We start from the raw sequence: 17,731 nt of genomic DNA on the forward strand, positions 1-17,731 counted from the left end.
GTTGATTCTACCAGTCCATGAGCACAGGAGATAGTTTCTATGGTTTTTAAATACCTTTGTTTTAATTGCCAAAATTCTATCTTTTAAAAAAATATCTCCAGAAAATAAACTAAGAAATATTTTCACTTCACATATTTAAATGGAAAGAACATTTTTCTTCTCTAAATACACATAAAATTTATTCTTTTTTTCAATAAATATTTTATCATTTTCTATATACTGGACACTTTTTAGTAGTGACTAAAGTACTGAGGATATCAGGAAATATCCCTTGTGTTTTCTTAAATTCTGCTGAAGACTGATAGCAAGCAATGCAAAAAAGTTATAATATATTGTAGGGAGTGATAATGACAGAAGAAGCATGTGAGAGAAATTGGAAGTTTAGGGTAAATGACTTATGGATGACCTCATTGATAAATGAAATTTAGATGAAGACTGGAAGGATGTGAATGGAGAAAATATGTGGCTGTCTATGTGAAGAAGAGTGTAAACAGTGAGAAGCTAGTTTGATGGTTCTTGAAACAGCAGAGGACAGAATGGCTTGAATAGATGATTAAAGATACTTGAGACCTGTCTGATGATGAGTGACAGTGGAAGGTGATTCACCTTGCATGCTGCATTATCACCATATATGCCATGCTCCTGCTGGTGGGACATTTCTAAGGATATAAAGCTTCAGCAGCTGTGTGAATTCTTCTGACTGCAGGACCACAAGAACATCCCCTGGATGTGTGAGAACTGGACAATGATTGTTCATACTGGGGAAAGACAGGTGCCATGTCATGAGGATATTTTAGCTGCCCTATGGAGAGAGTCATGTGGTGAAGAAGTGAAGCCTCCTGCCCACAGTCATCCAGACACCACGCAAATGTGAAGTCTTCACTTTAAAATGACAATAAGGAAATGATCCAAGATGGTGACTATGATACAGAAGCAGATAGCCTGAACTCCAAATCCAGAACCTTGCTGAGATGCTTGAGCTACACTTAGCGGAAGTAAAGCACCAATCAGAATCAAATCTTTGACACCCTGAATCCCTAACCAGTGGAAGGCATCCCCAGAACATGTTACACTTAGAAAGCTTGAGGGCTGCCACCACTGCCACAGCTGGTGCCACTGTCTCCAAACCTACTTGTGAGACATTCTACAGAACAAATAAGTGTGAGCACCATGCATCACATGAAATTCCCCCAGCCACCCCTGGGATAAAGCAGCAGAGCTTCTGGGCAGACTGACCTCCCCCTCAAAAAACCTGAACAGTAAACAACAAACTGTAATCTAGTACAAAAGCAGAGGGGGTGGGAAAGCAGAAAGTGCATCAGAGAAGGGGGAGGGGGAAAGGGTTAATCTGAACATGAACTGTCAGTAAACAAATGCTGGACAGGCAGGAAGGTTTAGACTGGGTGGGCGATAAGCCACTCTTGAAGTAGTGCAGGTAGTGGATCACAGAGATCATCTGACCCAGTGAGCAGCACCCAAAGTCAAACTGCCCCACAAAATTGAAAAACAATCAGTGAACCATCATAAAATATTGACAGCAGAGGGAAGCTGATGGAACACTGAACCTGTCCCATAGAAAGGGTTAGGGCAAAGAAATAAGCCCCCAGCCTGGAAATCCCAGTAAATAAGCACAGCAAAAAGCCACTTCCAAAGCAGGATAACTAGTGAACTATAGAGCTCTCTCCTGAAACTGAGGGCAGATTTCAAACTTACATAACCACACATCACTGGGGGAAGAACTGACAAAATACTTGCAGCTGAAAGGTAACACAGCTATCAGCTGAGGAAACCAATATCCAGGACCACCCTGTATGATCTGGCAAAGCTAGATCACCTCACAATTTCAATTCAACTGGTAGACAGAAGAACAAAACACTACTCACAAGACAATCACCTGGTAAGACCAATTCAGAGCTTCTGCTTATATGCCAATACCAGGACTGGATGCTGAAGGAGTAACTCCAGAACTTATGGTAAGACTGAAATTCTATTGTTCCTGAACCCCTTGAAGTGTTTTTCAGTTTTTGTTTTGGTTTTTGTGTATTTTTATTTGTTTGTTTATTTGCTCATTTTTTCCTGTTGATTTCTTTGTTTTTGTTTTTTTTTTTGTTTTTTTTACTGTAGATTTTTTATTTTTATTTTTATTCCTATTATCTTTTTTCTTTCTTTTTCTATACTATCAATATTACCATTATCATCTTCTCATCCCTATTCTCATCCCCTTCACTCTTCCTCCTTCTCCTGTGCTGATATCCATTGTTCCCCACACCAAAAACTCATTCTGCCCCTTCTCACTTACTCTCTTCTCCCAACCCTCACTTTTTCCTCCCATTCTCCCCCCACCTGTCACCAGACTACCCCTCCCTCCTACACACTCATCACCTGCTGACCAACCTACTATACCAACTTTACACAACCCCCAAACCCAGCAATCCCTAACACCATAAATAAAGTGATAAATGAATTAAGGATGAAAATAGACAATATTAAAGAGGAAGTGGCCTATGATGGAAAACCTTAGAAAAAAAATGAAACAGAAACACAAAACAAAATGGAAGGCCACTCCACCAGACTAGAACAAGCAGAAGATAGAATCTCAGAAATTGAAGATAAAATAAAAATTAAAGGAAAAACTGAAGTACTATTAGTGAAATAAATCAAGACCTATGAAAGGAATATGCAAGAACCCACCTACTCCATTAAAAGACCAAACATGAGAATCATGGGTATTGAAGGAGGAGAATACGTCTAAGCAAAAGGCATTCCTAATATATTCAATGAAATAATAACAGAAAATTTCCCAAATCTAGAGAAAGTTATGACTATTCAGGTACAGGAAGTCTCCAGAACACCAAACAGACTTGATGCTAATAGAACTACCCCACAACATATTATCCTTAAAACAACAAGCATAGAGAATAGAGAAAGAATATTGAAGGCAGAAAGAGAAAGAACGAATAACATATAAAGGTAAACCAATCCAAATCACAGATTTCTTAACGGAAAACTTAAAAGCAAGAAGGACATGGAGTGAAGTACTCTGGATACTGAATGAAAAGCACTTCAACCTTAGGATACTCTACTCAGCAAAACTATCATTCAAAATGGATGGTGCAATAAAAGTCTTTCACAATAAGCAGAAACTAAAACAATATATGACTACCAAGCCATCATTATAAAAATTGTCCGTGGAATTCTGCACATAGAAAATGAAAACAAACAAAACCATGAGAATACAGGCAACATCAAACCACAGGAGAAGAAAAGGCAAGAAATTAGACAGTAATATCGATTCAGTTGCACACAATCAAACCCTTAAATAATAATAATAAAAAAATGACAGGAATCACCACATACCTATCAATATTAAAACTGAATTTCAACAGACTCAACTCCCTCATCAAAAGACACCATTTGAAGATGGCAGCTAGAGGGAAAAAGCAGAAAGTGAGCCTCCTATGTGAAATTTTGGAGACACACTGGAGACACACTTTGCAGGCAAAACCACTGAGAAGAGACAAAAGTTTGACCCCACCACACCTCCAGCCACTGCAGAGAATCTCCACTTCACATTAAATGGAGAAAAAAGGAGGTTCCCTTGGGCTACCAGTCACCCACACCCAGATGGCTTGGGAAGATGCAGACAAGGTGAGCTTCACAGTACCACGGTACTCCCACAGAAAACCCTGTACTAGAGCAGCATAGCCCCCTGGACAGACTGACCTCCACATGGGGAAAAAAGAAAAACTGACTAATAAGCAATAAGAACAATAAAGACATGCAAGAAAGAGGGTGGGGCACACTGAGCACCAAAGATGGGGGGAAGGGAATCCTTCCTGGAACAGTAAATGAACAAGCCAGGTGGGCAGGAGAGGCTGTGGTGGGAGTGGGGATGCGTGCCCAGCAACCAGGTGTGGGAAAGCTTGTGAGAGTGGTGGAGGGAGGAAAACTCCACAGGAGAGGAAGGAAGACTCACTTCCCATGTGAGCTGTAAGTAAACATGGTGGCTGGCAGGAGCAGCAGCACTGCCCAGTAATCAGGAGCAGGAAAGCTTGTAAAAGTGGTGGTGGGAGGAAAACTGCACAGGAATGGGGGGAAGACCCACTTCCCACATGAACTCTAAATAAACATGCAGGCCTGAGAAAGTGGGTACAGTGTCACCTTTCCCAGTGTGCTTGGAACGGGGAAAGCTTGTAGCAAGACTCACACACAGGAGAACTCTGAGTAAACAAAGCCTGCAGGACAGGTGAAGACTAAGCTCACCCCAGAGATCTGCATAAATAATGCCTCCAGCAACAGCAAGCTGACAGCAGTGGGCAGGCAAGCCACAGCCACAGATACCATTCTCAGAACTGTCTCCAGACTCTTTCTTTTTTTTCTTTTTCTCCCTACCTTTGATGAGAGAACAACCGAATTACACCTGCATGCTGAAAAACTTACTAAAACTGTATTGCATTTGAACTTGGGACACTTGGTGGGGTTTGTGTGTGTGTGCATGTGTAGTTTTATTCTACTTTATGCATCCCCTTTGATGAGACAACTACAGAACAACATCTGAGGCACCATCTTCAGGATTGGAGACTGAGACAGACACCGAAATTATTAAGACTGAAACTTCATTGCATTTGAACTTGGAGGTTTTTTGTTTTTTTTTTTTAATTTTCTATTTTTCATTTTATTTCATTTTATTTTTATATATACATATTTCTTTCATTTACTTATTTTTTGTTTTTATTCTTATCTTTATTTTTCTTAGTTTTATTTTTAATCCTCTCTCTGTCTCTCTAATGCCTGTTCAGCTTACTGTCAATTAGTACACTAACACTCCCTGTTTATACCTTTGAAACTTTCTTGATGGATTCTTTGTTCTGTTTTCTCCTTCTCGTCTCTTTATGTTTTTCTCCTTTTTTTTAACTTCTTGCTTTCCATCTCCACTCACTATTCCATTCTAAATATCACCATTGTTGTTATTACAAGCTACAAAATACTTAATTGCACACAATACAGGGACAGTAACAACACCAAAGACAATGATGGGAAGACAGAAGAAACAGGGAAACCAGTTTCACCACAGCAAAAAATCAGTACAGGAACCAGAGGGGCATGAAGAAAACAGATACTCAGATCCAGACTCGAACAAAATGAAAATAAACTATGCCAAAGGACCCAATGAAGCCCACAAGAATAATTTAAGCATAGGCTTAGGATGAAAGGCTGGAAGAAGATTTACCAAGCCAATGGCCCCTGAAAAGAGGCAGGAGTAGCAATACTTATCTCTGATAAAGTAGATTTCAAACCTACACTGATCAAATGAGATAAAGAAAGACATTGCATACTAAGAAAAGGGGAAATAGAGCAAAAGGAAATAATAATCATCCACCTGTATGCGCCCAATGTCAACGCACCCAATTTCATCAAACATACCCTGAAAGACCTAAGAGTATATATTAATGCCAACACAGTGGTTGTGGGAGACTTTAACACCCCATTATCATCAATAGGTACGTCATCCAAACAAAAAATCAATAAAGAAATCCAAGATCTAAAATATACAGTAGATTAAATGGACCTAGTTGATGTCTATAGAACATTTCATCCAACTTCTACACAATATACATACTTCTCAGCAGCCCATGGAACCTTCTCCAAAATAGATCATATCCTAGGGCACAAAGCAAGTCTCAGCAAACATAAGAAAATAAAAATTATACCGTACATACTATCTGATCACAATGCAGTAAAAGTAGAACTCAACAACAAAAGTGAAGACAAAAATCATGCAAACATCTGGAAATTAAATAACTCATTACTTAATGAAAAATGGATCATCAATGAAATAAAAGAGGAAATTAAAAAGTTCCTGGAAGTCAATGAAAATAAAACAACAACCCACCTAGAAGGCAACACACACTTACAGGAAATTAATGTCAGTCAACTCCCTGTATAGCTACCCTTATCTCAACCAGGAACATGTGTTCATTCTTATTATTGCCTATACTCTCTCTTCAACAAAATTAGAGATAGGGGCAAAATAGTTTATTCTGGGTATTGAGGGGATGTTGGGGGAGAGGGACGGGGTGGAGTGGGTGGTAAGGGAGGGAGTGAGGGCAGGAGGGAGAAATGACTGAAGCCTTGTATGCACATATGAATAATAAAACAATAAAAAAAAAGTTCCTGGAAGTCAATGAAAATGAAAACACAACCTACCGGGAAGTATGGGGCACAGCTAATGCAGACCTGAGAGGAAAGTTTATAGCCATGAGTGCATATATTAAGAAGACTGAAAGATCCCAAATCAATGACCTAATGATACACCTCAAACTCCTAGAAAAACAAGAACAAGCAAATCCCAAAACAAATGGGAGATAAATAATAAAAATAAGAGCTGAAATCAATGAAATAGAAATCAAAAAAACAATACAATGAATTAATGAAACAAAAAGATGGTTCTTTGAAAAAATAAACAAGATCGATAGACCCCTGGCAAACCTGACTACAGTGGGGAGAGAAAAAACCCAAATTAGTAGAATCAGGAATGCAAAAGGGAAGATAGCAACAAACACCATGGAAGTCCAGGAAATCATCAGAGACTACCTCGAGAACCTATATTCAAATAAATTTTAAAATCTTAAAGAAATGGACAGATTTCTAGATACATATGATCATCCAAAACTGAACCAAGAGGAAATTAATCACCTGAATAGATCTATAACACAAAAGGAAATTGAAGCAGCAATCAAGAGTCTCCCCAAAAAGAAAAGTCCAGGACCTGATGGATTCTCTGCTGAATTCTATCAGACCTTTAAAGAAGAACTGATACCAACCCTCCTTAAACTGTTCCATGAAATAGAAAGGGAAGGAAAACTGCCAAACACATTCTGTGAAGCCAGTATTACACTTATCCAAAACCAGGCAAAGACACCTCCAAAAAGGAGAACTATAGGACAATCTCCTTAATGAACAATGATGCAAAAATCCTCAACAAATAATGGCAAACCAAATTCAACAACATATCAAAAAGATTATTTACCATGACCAAGTAGGCTTCATCCCAGTGATACAGGGATGGTTCAACATATGAAAATCAATAAATGTAATAAACTACATTAACAAAAGCAAAGACAAAAACCACTTGATCATCTCAATAGATGCAGAAAAAGCCTTTGATAAGATCCAACATCATTTCATGATAAAAGCTCTAAGAAAACTAGGACTAGAAGGAAAGTACCTCAACATTATAAAAGCTATGTATGACAAACCTACAGCCAGCATTATACTTAATGGAGAAAAACTGAAACCATTCCCTTTAAAATCAGGAACCAGACAAGAATGACCACTATCTCCACTGCTATTCAACACAGTACTGGAATTCCTAGCCAGAGCAATTAGGCAAGAAGAAGGAATAAAACGAATACAGATAGGTAAAGAAACTGTCAAAATATCCCTATGTGCAGATGACATGATCCTATACCTTAAAGACCCAAAAAACTCTACTCAGAAGCTCCTAGACATTATCAATAGCTATAGCAAGGTAGCAGGATATAAAATTAACATAGAAAAATCATTAGCATTTCTATACACTAACAGTGAGCAAACTGAAAAAGAATGTACGAAAACAATTCCATTTAAAATAGCTCCAAAAAAAAATCAAATACCTAGGTGTAAACCTAACAAAATATGTGAATGACCTCTACAAGGAAAACTATAAACTTCTGAAGAAAGAGATCGAGGAAGACTATAGAAAGTGGAGAGATCTCCCATGCTCATGGATTGGTAGAATCAATATAATAAAAATGTCAATACTCCCAAAAGTAATTTACATGTTTAATGCAATTCCCATCAAAATTCCAATGAAATTCATTAAAGAGATTGACAATTCTACCGTGAGATTTATATGGAAACACAAGAGGTCACGAATAGCCAAGGCAATACTCAGTCAAAAGAACAATGCTGGAGGTATCATGATACCTGACTTCAAACTATATTACAAAGCAAAAACAATAAAAACAGCATGGTACTGGCACAAAAAACAGACATGAAGACCAGTGGAAAAGAATAGAGGACCCAGATATGAAGCCACACAACTATAACCAACTTGTCTTTGACAAAGGAGCTAAAAATATACATTGGAGAAAAAGCAGCCTCTTCAACAAAAACTGCTGGGAAACTGGTTAGCAGTCTGCAAAAAATATGAAAGCAGATCCATGTTTATCACCCTATACCAATATTAACTAAAAATGGATCAAGAACCTTAATATCAGACCACAAACTCCAAAGTTGATACAGTAAAGAGTAGGAAATACTCTGGAGTTAGTAGGTATAGGTAAGAACTTACTCAATAAATCCGCAGCACCACAGCAACTAAGAGATAGCATAGATAAATGGGATCTCATAAAGCTAAAAAGCTTCTGTTCATCAAAAGAAATGGTCTCTAAACTGAAGAGACCACCCACAGAGTGGGAGAAAATATTTGCCAGCTACACATCAGACAAAGGACTGATAACCAGAATATATAGGGACTTAAAAAACTAAATTCTCCCAAAAGTAATGAACCAATAAAGAAATGCGCAAGTGAACTAAACAGAAATTTCTCAAAAGAAGAAATTCAAATGACCCAAAAACACATGAAAAAATGCTCACCATCTCTAGCAATAAAGAAAATGCAAATTAAAACCACACTAAGATCTCACCTCATCCCTGTTGTAATAGCCATCATTAGCAACACCACTAACAACAGGTGTTGGAGAGGATGTGGGGAAAAAGGAACCCTCTTACACTGTTGGTGGGAATGTAGACTAGTACAACCACTCTGGAAAAAAATTTGGAGGCTACTTAAAAAGCTAAATATTGATCTGCCATTTGATCCAGCAATATCACTCTTGTTGATATACCCAAAAGACTGTGACACAGGTTACTCCAGAGTCACCTGCACACCCTTGTTTATTGCGGCACAATTCACCAGCCAAGTTTGGAAACAGCCAAGGTACCCCACCACTGACGAATGGATTAAGAAAATGTGGTATCTATACACAATGGAATTTTATGCAGCCATGAAGAAGAATGAAATGTTACCATTTGCTGGTAAATGGATGGAATTGGAGAACATCATTCTGAGTGAGGTTAGCCTGGCCCAAAAGACCAAAAATCATATGTTCTCCCTCATATGTGGACATTAGATCAAGGGCCAACACAACAAGGAGATTGGACTTTGAGCACATGATAAAAGCGAGAGCACACAAGGCAGGGGTGAGGATAGTAAGACACCTAAAAAATTAGCTAGCATTTGTTGCCCTTAATGCAGAGAAACTAAAGCAAATACCTTAAAAGCAACTGAGTCCAATAGGAAATGGGGGCCAGGAACTAGAGAAAGGTTAGATCAAAAGAATTAACCTAGAAAGTAATAAACATGCACAGGAAATTATTGTGAGTCAACTCCCTGCATAGCTATCCTTCTCTCAACAAGCAAAAACACTTGTTCCTTCCTATTATTGCTTATATTCTCTCTACAACAAAATTAGAAATAAGGGTAAAATAGTTTCTGCTGGGTATTGAGGGGCTGGGGGGGAGAGGGAGGGGGCAGAGTGGGTGGTAAGAGATGGGGTGCGGGCAGAGGGGAGAAATGACCCAAGCCTTGTATGCACATATGAATAATAAAATTAAAAAAAGACACCATTTGACAAACTGGATTAAAAAGGAAGATCTAGCAATCTATTGTTTCCAGGAGACCCATCTCATCGAAAGAAACAAACAGTGATTCAGGAGAAAAGGTTGGAAGATGATTTACCAACCCAATGGCCCACAAAAACAGGCAGGAATAGCAATACTTACCTCAGACAAAGTAAACTTCAAAGTTACATTGATCCAATGAGGTAAAGAAGGACACTTCATACTAATAAATGGGAAATATACCAAAAGGAAGTAACAATTATGAACATATATATGCACCCAATCTCAGTGCACCCAATTTCATCAAACATACTTTAAAGGACTTAAAAGCACATATGGACTCCATTGGTAGTAGGAGACTTTAATATCTCCCATCACCAATAGATAGGTCAGCCAAACAAAAAATCGATGAAGAAATTCTAGAACTAGAAAATACCATAGATCAAATGGACCTGTCTGATGTCCATACAACCAACATCTGTAAAATATACTTTCTTTCAGCAGACCAAGGAACTTTTCTCCAAAATTGGCCATATCTGAGAGCCCAAGGAAAGCCTCAGCAAATATAAGAAAATTGAAATAATCCCTTGCATTCTGTCTGATCACAATGCATTAAAACTAGAATTCAACAACAAAAACAACAGCAGAAAATATGCAAACAATTATCACATTGCTCAATAATCATTGGGTCATCAGTGAAATAAAAGAGGAAATTAAAAGGATCCTGGAAGTTAATGAAAATGAGAGTACCACCTACAAGAACCTATGGGATACTGCAAAGGCAGTCCTAAGAGAAAAGTTTATAGCAATGAGTACATATATGAAAAAGACAGAAAGATTTCAAATCAATGACCTAATGCTACATATTAAACTCCTAGAAAAACAAGAACAAGCAAAGCCTAAAACAAGCAGGAGAGAAATAATAAAAATAAGGGTTGAAATCAATAAAATAGAAACAAACAAAAACATAAAAAAAATCAATGAAACAAAAAGCTGGTTCTTTGAAAAAATAAACAACATTGACAGATCTCTGGCAAATCTGACTAATATGAGGAGAGAAAAAAACTCAAATCAATAAAATCAAAAATGCAAAAGGAGAGATTTCCTTGGAAATCCAGGGAATTATCAGAGACTAATTTGAGAACTTATATTCCAATATAATTGATAATCTCAAAGAAATAGACAAATTTCTAGATACTTATGACCATCCAAGATTGAATGAAGAGGATATTAACCTCCTAAATGGATCTATAACACAAAATAAAATTGAAGCAGCAATAAAGGGTCTCTCAAAAAAAGAAAAGTCTGATGGATTCTCTGCTGAATTCTATCGTACCTTGAAAGAAGAACTAATACCAACTGTCCTTAAACTTTTTCATGATAGAGAAAGGGAAAGAACACTGCCTAATTCATTCTATGATGCCAGAATTACACCCATCCCAAAACCAGACAAAGACACATTCAAAAAGGAGACCTATAGGCCAATATCCTCATTAACATTGATGCAATAGTCCTCAATAAAATAATATTGATCTGAATCCAACAACATGTCAGAAAGATCATTCACCATGACAAAGTAGGCTTCATCCCTGGGATGCAGAAGTGGTTCAACATACGGCAAATCTATAAATGTAATACAGCACATTAATAGAAGCAAAGACAAAAACTACTTCATCATCTCAATTGATCCAGAAAAAGCCTGTGATAAGATCCAACACCACTTCATGATAAAAGCTCTAAGAAAATTAGGAATAGAAGGAATGTACTTCAACATTATAAAGGCTGCTATATAACAAACCTATAGCCAACATAATACTTAATGGAGAAAAACTGAAATCATTTCCCCTAATATCAGGAATGAGGCAAGGATTCCCGCTCTCTCTGCTACTATTCAAGGCAGCCCTGGAATTCCTAGCTAGGGCAATAAGGCAAGAAGAAGAAATAAAAGGAATAAAAATAGGTAAAGAAACTGTCAAAATATCCCTATTTGCAGAAAACATGATTGTACACCACAAAGACCCAAAAGCTCTACCCACAATCTCCTAGACACCATAAACAGCTGCAGCGAGGTGGCAGGATACAAAATCAACTTAAAAAAAATTATTAGCCTTTCTGTATACCAACAATGAACAAATTGGGAAAGAATATAGGAAAACAATTCTATTTACAATAGCCTCAAAAAAATCAAATACCTAGCAGTAAACGTAACAAAGTATGTGAATGACCTCTACAAGGAGAACTATGAACCTCTGAAGAAAGAGGTAGAGGAAGACTACAGAAAGTGGAAAGATCTTCCATGCTCATTGATTGGTAGAATCAACATAGTAAAAATGGCTATCCTACCAAAAGCAATCTAGGTGTTCAATGGAATTCACATCAAAATCCCAACGACTTTCATCACAGAGATTGAAAAATCTACCCTGAAGTTCATTTGGAAACACAAGAGACCCGCAAATGGCCAAGGCAATACTCAGCAAAGAGAACACTGCTGGGGTTATCACAATACTCAGCTTCAAACTATATTACAAAGCAATAGTAATAAAAACAGCATGGTACTGGCACAAAAACAGACATGAAGACCAGTGGAAAAGAATAAAAGACCTGGATATGAATCCACACAGCTATGCCCACCTTATTTTTGTCAGAGGCACCAAAAATATATGATGGAAATAGACAGTCTCTTCAACAAATGTTGCTGGGAAAAGTGGCTATCTGCCTTCAGAAAGTGAAACTAAATCCATGTTTATCACTCTCTACTAGTATCAACTCAAAATGGATCAAGGACCTTAATTAATATCAGACCTAATACTCTGAAGTTAATTCAGAAAAGAACAGGGAATACTCTGCAAGCAATAGGTATAAGCAAGGACTTCCTCAATAGAACCCCAGCAAATCAGCAACTAAGAGAAAGGATGGACAAATGGGACTGCATAAAAGCTTCTGACCAACAAAAGAAATGGTCTCTAAGTTAAAGAGACCACTCACCGAGTGGGAAAAAATATTTGCTTGCTATACATTAGACAAAGGACTGATAACCAGAATGTACATAGAGCTCAAAAAACTAACCACCCCCCAAAAATCAATGAGCCAATAAAGAAATGGGCAACTGAATTAAATAGAACTTTTTCAATAGAAGAAATCCAATGGCCAAAAACCACATGAAAACATGCTCACCATCCCTGGCCATAAAGGAAATGCATATCAAAACCACATTAAGATTCCACCTTACTCCTGTTAGAATGGCTAGCCTCAAGAACACCTACTACAACAAATGTTCACAAGAATGTGGGGAAAAGGAACCCTCATACACTGTTCATGGGAATGCAAGGTAGTACAACCAGTCTGGAAAATAATATGGAGGGTTCTTAAAAAAAACTTAACATCCATCTGCCATATGATGCAGCAATCCCACTCCTGGGGATATATCCAAAGGAATGTGACTCAGGTTATTCCATAGGTACCTGCACATCCGTGTTTATTGCAGCACTATTCACAATAGCCAAGTTATGGAAACAGCCAAGATGCCCCATTAGTGATGAATGGATTAAGAATATGTGGTATTTGTACAGGATGGAATTTTACCCAACCACGATGAAGAATGAAATCTTCATTCACAAGTAAATGGATGGAAATGGAGAACATCATCTTAAGTGAAGTTACCCTGGCTCAGAAGGCCAAAAATCGTATGTTATCCTTCATATCTGGACTTTAGACCTAAAAAAATACATTAATATTATTTGACGTTGGTAACATACTAAGGGGAGAACACATACATGAAGAATAGGGAAAGATAAGAAACCCTAAACTTGAAAGTGTTTATGTGTCCACTATAGAGGAGCTAATATAATAAACTTAAAGCGACAGAGCTCACTATGGAAAGGTGACCAGAAAGTAATGAAGAGATCTGGAAAAGATTAATCAATTTGGGTAGTAATACATATGTGCATAGAAGGAATGCTAGGAATCTCTCTGTATAGCTACCCTTATGTTAAACTAACAAAAATGCTGTCTTTCTTGTTATTGTTTACATATTGTTTTTAATGAAATTAGAGAAGAGGGCAGAACAGGTTCTGCCTGGAAGAGAGAGGAGTGGGAGGGAGAGGGTGGGGGTGGGGGAGAGAGTTGGAGGCATGGGGGAGAAATAGTCCAAACAATGTAGCACATATTAATAAACAAATAAAAATAAATAAGTGAACAAAAAATAAAATACCCCTATCACTTGTATTACCCTAAAAAAATAAAAACATTCAGAAAAGATACTTGAACAGGAAACCAATAAAATATTAGACATTTTCATTTTCTCAACATAAATTACCTTCCCATAAAATATATTTTATTTTTCTCAAACAAAATACTTCAAAATTTAAAACTTTTTCTACCCTTTTCCTAGTGCATTCGGTTAATCATAACAAAGTACCATGAACCATGTCACTTATAAACAGCAACAGCAGTCAGGTCTAGAGACTAGGATGTCAAGTTTTATTTTTCTCTGTCCATGACATTGACACCATTGCCGTTCACTTCGGAGATTATTTGAATACACATGCATGCAGATCAGTGCTTTTCCTTTGTCTGTAACCTTTTCATATAACTTAACCTGTCTTTCACAGCAAGAATCTCAAGTCTGGGAAGCAGCCTATATGCCATGGTCTGGATATGCTCTTTTCATAATTGGGGTGTCTTGGTTAAAGACTGTTTCCCATTCACTTTTGAATCTTTTAACTCTGACTTCAACAGAGAAAAGGCAATGAAAGCAGATAGTAAATGGGAAAATTCCAGAATGAGAAAAAGAAGAAAAGTAAAGAATAAAGTCCCAAAAAGTAGAGTATGAGCTGTAATGCAGTAGATTAGAGCATCGTTGTTGGTGACAGCCAATATACTAGAAAGAAGTCAGTATCTAATATAAAGGAATACAAAATGACCCATCCCCAAATCCACAAGGTCTGCTGCTTATTAAATATACAAGATCTAGTTTTTCATGAGACCATCTGAAATTGCCTTCTCTATGCTCCCTCTCGCTGTGTGTCTTCTTACTTTACACTTGGCAAGAACCTAAACAATTCAAGAAGGGATCCAGATAAAGATACACATTAGAGGGAGAATGAACTGCTGGGTCTTCTTCAAAAAATCTTTCTTGTATCTTCTAAGTCCTTTGTGTACCTGCTACTTCCTATTGAAGAAACAAATGCAGTCCTCAGTGATGGGACAGTTTTTCAGCTATAGTGAAAAGAGATAGGGAAATCTTTAAAACAAACTTGTTCTCTTTGTGCCCCAGGAGAATACACTCATGTGTTGCAGACATGGTCCTGAAAATTTAATCTTCCTGAAGCCATTCTTCATTATGGACATGGCCTTGGACATGCCCTGGAATATCTCATATTCTTCCTTACTAAATGAAAAGGAACCATTAGGCTTGTCAGATAAACCGTGTCCTTCTCTCATCAGAGCTACCTGCAGAGAGAATTTCTCTGGCATGTTTTCTGCTATGTGCTAAAAAGTAAGTTAAAACAATCTATGACATATTTCAAAATTACTAGACCAAAAGAGTAGAAAAATTCCCACATATAAAATGGCTAATATTTAAAGGATGGAAACATTTAAAATCTGGTTTGTTTGTTGCACACTAGATACATGTATCATGTTATCATAATTGACTCCATAAGTATATATAACTCTTGTGTCTCAATAAAAAGTACACTTCTTTAAGGGAGGTTTATGATTGTCCAGAAACTTGTCAATTGTTTGATTGATAAGTCTACCTAATAAATCTAAGAAAGTTAATTAAATTGTGTTATTTTCCAGATAATATGTTGGCCAATGAAGATAAAAAAAATGGATAATCTTATTGTGAAATGTAAAATCTAGTTACTATCTGGATTTTAAATATATTAATAGGAACAATGATCTCTTTGACGATGCTAGTATTTTATTTCAGATATTTCAGTATCTTCGATTGAGTTCCACATGTGTTTGCTTTTGTATCTATAAGAAAATATTAATGTTTAAGATTAATCTGCTCAAAAATAAATGCAGGGCTGAGGGTTTAGAGATGTAGCACAATGGTGAAGCATTAACCTACCTTATCAAGGTCCTGAGTTTGCACTCCAAAATTAAATATTTTGTGAAAAGCACAAAAACATGAGAATATTAATTAAGAATAAGGCCAGGTGCTATGGTTTATGCCTTTAATTCTATCTACTCAGGAAGCAGAGATCAGGGGGATTGTGGTTCAAAACCAGACAGGACAAATAGTTTGTGAGACCCTATCTAGAAATACCCTTCCTAAAAATAGAGCTGGTGAAGTGGCTCCAGTTGAAGGCCCTGAGTTCAAGCCTCAGTACAGAAAAAAAAAAAGGAAGCTTATTAAACTTCTAAAAATATTGAATAAAAAGCAAATTTAACTCATAGAAACATGACAAATAAAAACCAAATTTATAGTCATTATTTTTGTCATAATGCAATCCATTTCAGAAGAAATTTTTTCAATGCCACCATAACATCTTTGTTTCTCAAACAATATATCAGGGGATTAAACATTGGAGTTACAATGGTATAAAAGAGAGAAAGGAATTTGTCTGTTCTTGCTGAATGACTGGACTTTGGTCTCAAATAAGTAATGATGCCTGATCCAAAGAATATAGCCACAACCATGAGGTGGGAAGAACAGGTGGAGAAAGACTTGGCTCGCCCAGTTGCAGATGGAAGTTTCAAAACAGTTAAGACTATTTTCACATAAGATCCAAGTATCATCAAAAAAGGGATAGTGACAACTAGAACAGCAATCACATAAATCAACATCTCAATCATAAAAGTGTCCCCACAGGCTAGTGTGAAGACTGCAGGTATGTCACAGAAAAAGTGGTTCAACTGGTTAGATCCACAGAAAGGTAGAGAGAAGATGAAATATGTGAACCCTATGTGTACAGGAACTCCACTTGTCCAACAGCCGGCTGCCAGTTGAGTACATAGACTACTGTTCACGATGAGAGGATAGAGTAATGGGTTGCAAATGGCAACATACCTGTCACACGCCATTGCAGTCAGAATGAAACACTCGGTGGCTCCCAAAACCAAAAAGAAATACATTTGAGTAGCACAGGCCAGAAAGGAAATATTTCTATCTTGTCTACAGAGATCTTGTAATTATCTGGGAACAGTGACTGACACATAACATATTCCCAAAAAAGAAAAATTTCCAAGGAAAAAGTACATGGGTACCTGGAGGGAAGGATCAACCTTGGTTATTATGGTAATGAGGCTATTTCTTGTCAGAATAATTATATACATTATCAAAAATACCCCAAAAAGAAATCTTTGCAAATTAGGAACATCAGAAAAGCCAACTAAAATGAATTCCACCAGGGTCATATGATTCCTCTGTGGAGGATTTTGTCCTGTAAATTCCATCTATGAACAATAAGATTTCAAGATTTAGAAGTCACTTTGGTCCACTGGGTTGAACTGCAAAATGGGACCTCTTGATGGGGTCAAGTCCTCTGATAAGCATATATGTCCAATTAGAAAAGAAATCACATTTCTTTGTTGGTTTTACATCTTCAGTGATACACTTCAAATCCAATATCCCAAATTTCTAGGACACAAAAAGAGAGAGAAACATTACAATATTTTCTTGTTGCTCACAGTAAGGGTATGGGTATGTGATAATACAACACAGCACAACAGACAAAATGAAATAAGAGCAAAATATGTCAGAGAGTTTAGGCTTAAGATATTCTGTTCTATAAAATAAGATCTAATACAATATTTAACATCATATCTTGCTATTTTTAAAATCTTTTTCTTTTTCTTTTTCTCCTTCATTTCATATTTTGGCAATTATTTTCTCATTTTATATCTTCTCCAAACTTTATGTAATCCTTCTTATGTATAAATACACACATGCATATATACCTGCATACATACATAGATATAAATACATGTTTTTTTCTTCCATAAATCATTCTTTTAAAAAACCAACAGAAACAATTTAAAAAATGAATCCAGGTATGTTAGATTGTATAATAAAACAGCAATCAATACAAACCTTGTAGTTTATTGGGCCATA

General features: G+C 36.9%; 1 pseudogene; it reads right to left on the reverse strand.

The window, feature by feature from the left end:
- Positions 1-16,116: 16,116 nt before the first annotated feature.
- Positions 16,117-17,073, reverse strand: LOC109676863 (olfactory receptor 10AG1-like; annotated as a pseudogene).
- Between the last annotated feature and the right edge of the window lie 658 nt (positions 17,074-17,731).

Source organism: Castor canadensis, chromosome 1 (genome assembly GCF_047511655.1).
Source record: "Castor canadensis chromosome 1, mCasCan1.hap1v2, whole genome shotgun sequence".
In the NCBI taxonomy this organism is placed as follows: Eukaryota; Metazoa; Chordata; class Mammalia; order Rodentia; family Castoridae; genus Castor; species Castor canadensis.